Here is an 8,781-nt window from a genome sequence, read left to right as displayed (position 1 = left end):
CCAAGAGGAAATGTTCCCTCAAGTATGGGCTCCTTTCCTTCGTGACTCTGAATGTTCTCTATCCTTGCCTCACTCTTCTTCTCCCCCCCTAAGTACACCTTTCCTTCTTCTCCCCCTCCTCTTCTTTCTTCTCTTTTCTTATTGTGCATGCACCTCTCCCCTTTCCCCTCTCCCGCCTTCCCTTTTCTTTCTCCCCTTTTTTTTTTTCTCCCCCTGCCTTATGTTCTTTCTTCCTCCGGATAAAGAGATTGTAACCTTTCTTATTCATGACAACTCAGCACCCTCAATGACAATCGCCAAATCTGTTTCTCATACTCATGATCCATTCTATCTAAATTATCCTGTGAATATGGGCAATGAAAGTTGTGGGTTACTTACTATACTTATAATGCGCAATATTCCTTTCTTCCACGATTTATTCCTCATCTTCTATCTAATCCTTTCTTTGCCCTACCTCGCTTATTAGGTAGAGATACAGTGCTTGTGCTGTCTGCAAGACCTGCTGTAATCAATACTCTGACTTTTGTACCCCCTGCAACTTACCATTGGTTCATTCTACTGTCCTTCATTCATTGCTGCCTTCGAATTCTTTGTCTTTGCCGAAACGTCACTTCCCTTCGGCTGAGGCGCACCAGTAAAGTACCATTTCCTTACGCTTTGTTTCTTCAGCTCTTGTGCTTAAGCACTTTTAACTTTCGCTTTCCCTCGTCAGTGCAATCCTTCAACGTGCAGTACTTTTATTTCTTTGTCACAATGGTGGCAATTTGACTCGCGCTGTCCTGCGCCACACACACCACTCACGGCAATGGCGGGCGCGTTTGTGTTTTTTTTCTGCGTGCCATGCCCGCTTTCACTTTTAATTGTCACAGTGGAGGCAATTTGACTTCCGCCCTCCCTTGTCAGTGCAATTGCAGCGGTGGGTGCTACTCACACAACTTGCGGCAATGGCAGGTGCTTCTCGTGTTTATTTCCTGCGCACCATACTGTCTTTCACTTTTATTTCTTTGTCACAATGCCGGCATTTTGACTTTCGCTGTCCCGCACCCCACACACCACTCGTGGCAATGGTGGGTGCTTCTTGTGACTATTTTCGGCACGCCATGTGAGCTTTCACTTTTAATTGTTACATTGGCGGCAATTTGACGTATAGTCCATAGATACTCCTGAATGACAAGGGCCGTCCTCTTCGACTGGAAGTCCACGACGAGGACAGTTTGCACTACCTACAAGAGAACAGGAAAGCAAACAACGCAGACAAAATCGGGGGCCCCATTGACTCCAACTTGCAAGACGAGGGCAAAAATAAAAAGCTACCCATTGGAATCAACTTGAACTTTCTCAATGTGGCCAACCCCGATCTGTAAGTAGATACCCGGTGGATTCCGAGAAATATTCTTGTCAGCGTTATCATATACTCATGTGGTAGATGCTTGTGTCAGAGTTAATGTACTGCGTGCATGTGTGGATCTCGTTTGCCAACATGCCACGGTGTTGAACGTGAGTGAGATCACTCATCCTTTGACCTCTGGTGAAATGACAGGGTCTTGCTCTACTCCTACCATCAGCGGCCTCCTGATTGTTGAATAGGATTGTGGTGTAGGGCAAGAACTGGAAGCTACCTTAAGTAAAGAAGATTGTTTACTTATTTTCCTGATGCTGTGTTTATGACATGACTCCAGAGTTTATAGGTAGGAAGGGTGTTCAAAACAGCGCTTTAAATGGATAGATGTTGAGTGTTAGAACCGGGGTCTCCAGTTGGCCAGGGCCTGCCCCCTAGTCCAAGTAGGGACCACCGATTCTGACAAGGTAGCTTGGCGCGAGGCAGGTAGGCACGCACGAGGCACTGTGTGAAGTAGTTGTGCAACACGAATCCACGCCGACACAGTAAAGCATACACAATCAAGGGGGCACCACTCCAATGTTACGCATGAAAACAAGTATCTTTATCTAACTTCTTGTCAGGTTTGAAAACAATACAGTTATCAGTGTAGGCAAGGTACAAGGTTCTTGTCTCATCAATTTCACAACCCGCAACAAAGGGTACGCAGAGATTCAATATACTTCCAGGGGAGACATTATAGCAGAAAGCATTCTACCCCCAGGGTACATGTGTCTGGCTATCCTCCCACGGTAATCCGACCCCCAGGAGCCCCCGGGGGCTATCCCTGCTGTGCCTTGGACTCAGTCACTGTCGTAACGGGGGGCACAGCGCTCCCCAACTCCCCAGTTCAGTCTTTCAGGGGGAAATGGGACAATGAGGCATATACGCAGGTACGCGCTGGGCCCCCGTCCGTGTACTTCCTCCTCGATCCAGCCCTGCCCCCAGTCAGCCCACTCCACACTCCTCGCGGGGCTATTACTTGGGGGAAGGATGTTGTTGCACTCCGTAGACCTCCCCACAGCAGGGGAAATCAATCCAGCGGGTTCAGGGCTCTCGCTTTCCCTGGAGCCCCTCTCTCTCCTGTGCCTGGGCAGGCTCCTGGCTTCCGGGTTGACTCTTGGCCCAGGAGCCAATCGTTGCGTGGCTTCTCAGGGGTGCAGCAGATGACGCGGCCAGAGACCCGGTTGCTAGGCAACCCTCCTTCGCTTTGGCGCCCAATCCTGGTGCGGCGCTCCCCGGCCGGTGCTGGGTGTTCCTTCGCGCCCTCCGGCCTTGATGGTGAATGCGGCGGCCCTCACTCCGTCTCCAGGGCTGCGGCGGTGATCTTGGCCACAGTAGCACTCTTCTCTCACAGCGCTCTCAGGAGGTGTCCCGGCCAGCAGCGGTGAGTTCCCCACACCTAGCGCTTCGCCTCTCTCACCTCAGGGGCCGCAGCAGTGAACTCGGGTGCAGCACTTCTTCTCTCCCAGTGCAGGGTTTGCAGCGGTGATCTTGGGCACAGCACTCCTTCCCTCACAGCACTGGGGCAGTGGTGGTGATCTTGGGCACAGCACTTCTTCACTCACAGTGCAGGGGCCACGGCGGTGATCTTGGGCACAGCACTTCGTGGACACCGCGCTGGGGGATCAATTGCAGATTTTAGTTACCCATCGCTTTGCGGACACAGTGCTTAGGGTCAATGGCAGAGGTTTGGTTACACAGCGCGTTGCGTACACAGCGCTTGCCCTCAAGTTCAAGTTCTGGTCACAGGGGAGGAGCGTATGGCAGTCCCTGGGAAGGCACCCTGGAGAGGTTACCTCTTTCCCCCCCTGCAGGTAGGCAGGTAGAATGGCTGAGATGTCTTGGGGCAGCAATTCCTGGGAGCGGTCAGCCTCAGTAGTGTAACAATCCTCCTAGCGCTGCAGCCTCCACTCCTACAGGGGGTCTCAAGGTCCAGTAGTGTCACTGAGCTAGGGGGTTCCCTCCCTTTCTTTTATACCCCTAAGTCAGATGACCCTCCAAGAAGGCGGCAAGTTGGGGGGTTTGGAAGGTTCTGGAAGAATCTAGGGACTCTGTGGTGTCTGTCCATGGTGACAAGGGGCGGGACGGTCAAGGTTACAGTAGCATTAAGTCACAGCCTTATTCCAACTACTAGTGCGTTGACAGGACAGTGGCCTCACCGCAGTAGCAGGGGTCTGTGGCAACCATGTTTTTAGGAGGGAGCACCTGCACCTCAGCACTGCTCAGCAGTAGTAAGGCGCCCAGCGTCCTATGTCCAACAAAAATGGCAGTCAAGAACGAGGAAAAAAGGGAAAAAATGTAGGGTAAGACCACCCTAGGGCTGACAGGTCTAACACTGTGTATTGTCGAATAATGTGAATATCAAAGGTTTAAAATCCATAGGCTGTATATAAGTGTCTGATCTCTGGGTCACAGTCCATATGCGTCATTTATGTGATACACTTCCAAGGTGAAACATCAAGCGCTGTATCTAGAGTGAGAGTTCATATACTGTATATATGGGTTCCCCCTCTCTGTATGGTTGTCTGTTTCTCAGGTGAGAGACCTCATATTGTATTTGTAAGCCCACAGTTCACGGTCATAGTTCACACAATGTATGTGAGTGTTAACACTTTCAAGATCCGAGCCCTTCATGATAGGTATATATTCCGGTTCCGTTGCCAAAGTTCACATTTTGTATGTAAATATCACCGTCTCAAGTCACTGTTTATATACTGTCTGCATGTGTGTGCTTATCTAACTAGAGTTCATTTACTATATGTATGCATGCGTCCCAAGGTCAGAGTTCATGTATGATATATACATGTGTTCACCTCATAGTCACTTTTCTCACTCATTTACCACTCTTTAGGTTCTTGGCCCCGGGGGCATCACACAAGTACTACAGGAGTCACCAGCATATATGAGGATAGTGGCTATGGGGGAGCAAATTCAGCTTAGCCTAAAAGGAAAAATAGAATGTCATGCCTCTTAGGAGCAGGCAGCTGCCCCCTACTTTAGGCTGAGACTAGACAAGTAAAGTGATCAAAAGGGGCCTGAAGAGCAGAGTATTGGAACATTGCTTGTTTTGGGAAAGTTTTACATTCTAGATAGGTCATCTTGGATGTTTCAGGATGGTTGCATGGCCAAACCAGGACAGACAGGGTGATGAGGAGTTAGAAGCAAGGAATTTTGCAACTAACAAGGAGAAATAAGAGTTCTGCATTATTGTAAGTGTAAGAAGAATGGCTTTCTCAACTATTGGGTGCATCAGGGTTATTCGGGCAAGTTGTTCTCTCTGCATCTAATGATGATGCCGTTAGAGGAAGGACTAAATTCTTTTACACTACTTTATTAATATCAGAATATGCAAACAATTAGTATTTTTTCCAAGGAAGAAAGCTTACAGGGAGGTAGTGTTAAACATTTAGGACATACACATAGTATATGAACTGCTATTGTATCTTGTGTCCAAGAGGTATTCATATGTTTCATTAATAGCAAATTGAATGTCGACAATGGTTCCTTAAGTACAGATTGTGATAGAGGTTTTTCATCAACATTGATTGTTAACAATGTAATGGTTAATGTACCTACATGGCTGGCGGTTATGTGTCCAATCAGGTAGGTTCCGGAGTAGCTTCTGGTCTATAGGGTAGATATGATCTCAAGGGGTCCCATATGCCTTCTGGTCTACCTTGTCTAGGTGGGGGGGAGGGGTGCAAATGTATCAGCCAAGTCATCACAATAGGTGCTTCATTCAGGCATTTTGGAATCATTGGAGGTGGCCCTTGTATCCATGCCATCGCAGTTCTAGGCTTGACGATGACAAGAAACATCACAGTTATATGTTACGGAGATGAACCTCTCTCGCCTATCCTAGTAGAGCACTCAATGGGGAGGTCTCCGCCTGCTGGTTAGTGTTCCCACTAATGGTTTTGAAAACCGACTTTGAAAATACCAAAATAACGGAGCTGTGCCAGGCATGGTGTGTAAAATCTGCAGTTTGATATGAACATAAGTTACACATAGGAGAGATGGTTGAGTCGTTGTTATTTAATGTTACAGGATTCTAGCAAAAGGGAGTTCACATGTATAGTGTAAAAGCTTGATGCACCTGCAATGGTATTGGTTTAGGTATACATTTGGTGTAACATCTTGAAGCAACCTCTCAGATTAGTACATGCTATATCATGTGATGTAATGAGTGAGAGTGGTTCTTCGGGGAAAGGGATGAATGTGGATGTAGCTGTCGCACAAAGTCATCTATAGAACAGGAAAGGAGAGGACAGGGAGAGGAACATCCCTGTCTATAACTTGCACAAATAAAAAAAAGAGATTGCAGATCAGCAAATTTGTGTCTACTAGTATCTCTTTTACAGCCTTCTCCTGAGTCCAAAGAGTTAACTACTAATTGGAATTTCGGAGCAGAGATATGTACTTGCCCTGTTGTTTTGATAGTCTTCCATATAGCCCAGGGAAGGGTTTGCACCGAGTGAATCTGTCGAGTGGGTCTGGGAAGTGGGTAGAGAGTATAGATTGTATGTGCTCCTTTATGATGTGTGGATCTGTCTCTGTTTTTTCAGGTCACCTAACCTCTCATGACTGACTCATGCAGTCATTTTGGGGAAAATGGTTACAATGACGTTGTGTTTATTTTTTATCATGTCAGCTGTCTTCCTATCCTCCACAAACAACATCTCCTCTTTTAATGCCAGCATCTTTTCTGCAGGTTTGGAGTATTTTGAAAGAAAGACAAACCATGAGGCTCTGAGGGAAACCATTTACTGCTGGTCGCCAGGGCCGTTTCTACCATTAGGCAAGACTAGGCGGCCGCCTAGGGCGGCAAAAGGGGGGGGGGGAGGAATTAATTTGAAATCAAACTGCGAAAAAATTGACCAAATTAGGAGAAAAAAGGAAGGGGGCAGCATTTTTCAATTCTCGCCTAGGGCGGCAAAACACCTAGAAACGGCCCTGCTGGTCGCCTGACTTCAAACGACCACTTCTTTGGTAGGGTCACTGAGCTGGATTGTAATGCGCTAATTTGTCCTTCTATCGCCCAATGACAACCGATGAAGAAGTCCTGCACTGGAATTTCCTGCACACGGAAGTACTGATACTGCAGTTATTGGTACTTCCAGATTGCAGGAGTTCCAGCTGATTACAAGTTAGCTCCAGACAAATTCGGAATAACATCAGGAGTCGGTTTTTCCACATCAATACCCACCGTTTTTTTTCAACTTCATGCCGCCGGATTGTAGCAGGCAGAAGGTATGAAACCTCAGTTTTTGGCAGATCTAATTCGCAACTCTTGTTAGCAGCTTGATTGGGATTTGCAGGAATCTTGTAATCAGGCCCTAAATCGTTTTCCAGAAGCACTCCAGAATTTCGTGTTGGCAGTGGCACGCCGGGTGTTTCAAAATCAGTTTTTTTTACAGTTTTTTCCATGGTCAACCTTGTCAGCAGTGTCTGTGTGAAGCTGCTTGCCAACAGGGCCGGACTGGCCATTTATTCCACCAGGATTTCCCCACCTGTGGGTGAGGTGTTTAATTTCAGACAGTGGTTGCAGGTGGGTCCCATAAGCACTCAATTTTGGGAACCGACACTGGTTTTTCCTCACCAGACTTCAACCTAGAGCAAGAGAGAAAAACACAAAAGGTAGAAAGAAGAAGGAAGAAAAAGACAGAAAAACATTGAGAAAGAAAGAAAGCAAGGATGAAAGGAACAAAAAGAGTCAAATAGATCGAAGGAGTGATTGATGTTGGATGTAAGAGGCATGCAATCAGAACTACACAGCCTTGGTAACTCCAACATTCATCAGCGTCTGCCACGGACATATGAGAAAAGTTTTGGTTAGTGACACTTACTCTTTTGCAAATTAAGCACTTGGTGGGTGGAAAGGAGGGTGGATCAGGACTTATTGGAGGCTGTTTTATGACGGCCAAGGGCCTCTGTCTCTGTGTTGAGCTCTCTGGAGTTTATATCGGGAGGATCAACAGGCAAAAAGAGAGAGAGAGAATACCATACACAGAAAGACAGAGATTAGAAATAAAGAGATGCAAATGAAGAGACAGAAAGAAAGTCGGTCTGACTTGAGCATTTTAGTGGGGGATGGTTTGAAAATGTTTGGTAGGGCTTTTGCTTCCCATTTGACTGTGCATGTCCACCCTTTTTCAAAAGAGATGGATTTAGCCGAATTCTACTGTCGTCCTTATCACAGGGAACATTTTTAAGCTTTTATATCTAGTCTTGCTGCTCTTCTGCAAGAGTCACCACATCCTGGTGAGCCTTCGTGTTTAAAGAATACACAGTATTTAGGGCCATATGTAGATAGCTAAATACCGGTCTGTAACGGCCGAAAATCGGTAATTTTCCCGTTACCGACCGGTATTAGCCCTTTCTAATGTAGGAGGCAGGTTTTAAGGATTCGGTAATTTACCGAATCGGTATTTTAAGAAATCGGTAAAATACCGAATCGGTAAATTACCGAATCCTTAAATCCTATGTAGGGAGCACTCAAGTGAGTGCATTTTTGGTTTAAGGATTCGTTAATTACCACCAACTACAAGTTGATGGTAAATACCGAATACCTTTTCAAAAGCAATTTTGTGCTTTTTTAAAAGTGCCATGTGGCAGACATACATGCCCTTAGGGCATGTATGTGCGCCACATGTGCACACATGCACGAATCAGGAGTGCAACAGAGTGTCAATGTGACACCCTGCCACCCTTGAATATGCTCCCCCTATTACCGATTCGGTATTTACCGAATCGGTAATAGTGAATGGCTTCCCATTCATTCCTATGAATGAATGGGAAGGTATGCCTTATTACCGATTCGGTAAATACCTAATCGGTAATAACGAATATTACCGAATCGGTAAAATTTACCGATTGTTTACCTACATTCTATTTACTGATTCTTAAATACCGAATCGGTAAAATTCGGTATTTAGGAATCGGTAAATAGAAATTACCTACATATGGGCCTTAGTGTATTGAATGTGCTACTCCGTGTTGGTAACTATGAAGTTTGCATAAAATGGATCACTATTGATGAATAATCATCAGGGGCTCTCTATGCTCTCCACAAGTGAATTAAGGGGTCTATTAATAGAATTTCCAATACTGTGCCAACTGTTCCCGTAAGTGATGTCTAACTTGGTGTGGCCAAATTAGGCATTGGTATTGGGATCCGATTTGATGTAAACTGGATAGCACTCCATCCTCTTGAGGTCCTCCTTATTCAGCGTTACTTTAGTGGCTGCACTTGAAATGATGTGCTAAAAATTAGCCACCCTCGAGGAGGGTCTTCTTTTAAGTACTCTGTAGCAAGGTGGAAATATGTGTGGTATGGCTCGGGAGCCTTAACATGTAATATTAACGCAATACCCAAAAATGAACCTCGTATTCGCACTAGT

The 8,781-nt window shown here is 46.1% G+C and overlaps 1 long non-coding RNA gene across 1 annotated transcript in view; it reads left to right on the top strand.

Moving 5' to 3' along the window:
* The first annotated feature begins 712 nt into the window (after nucleotides 1-712).
* Nucleotides 713-8,781, top strand: part of LOC146855509 (uncharacterized) — a 67,417-nt gene continuing 59,348 nt past the window's right edge. The window contains exon 1 of the long non-coding RNA XR_014980846.1: nucleotides 713-1,360. This is a non-coding gene — a long non-coding RNA (uncharacterized LOC146855509). The remainder of the gene's footprint in view (nucleotides 1,361-8,781) is intronic.

Source organism: Triturus cristatus, chromosome 4_1, assembly GCF_964204655.1.
Source record: "Triturus cristatus chromosome 4_1, aTriCri1.1, whole genome shotgun sequence".
Classification (NCBI taxonomy): Eukaryota; Metazoa; Chordata; class Amphibia; order Caudata; family Salamandridae; genus Triturus; species Triturus cristatus.
Note: the sequence above shows the minus strand (reverse complement) of the source record. Positions and strands in the feature narration are given on the sequence as shown.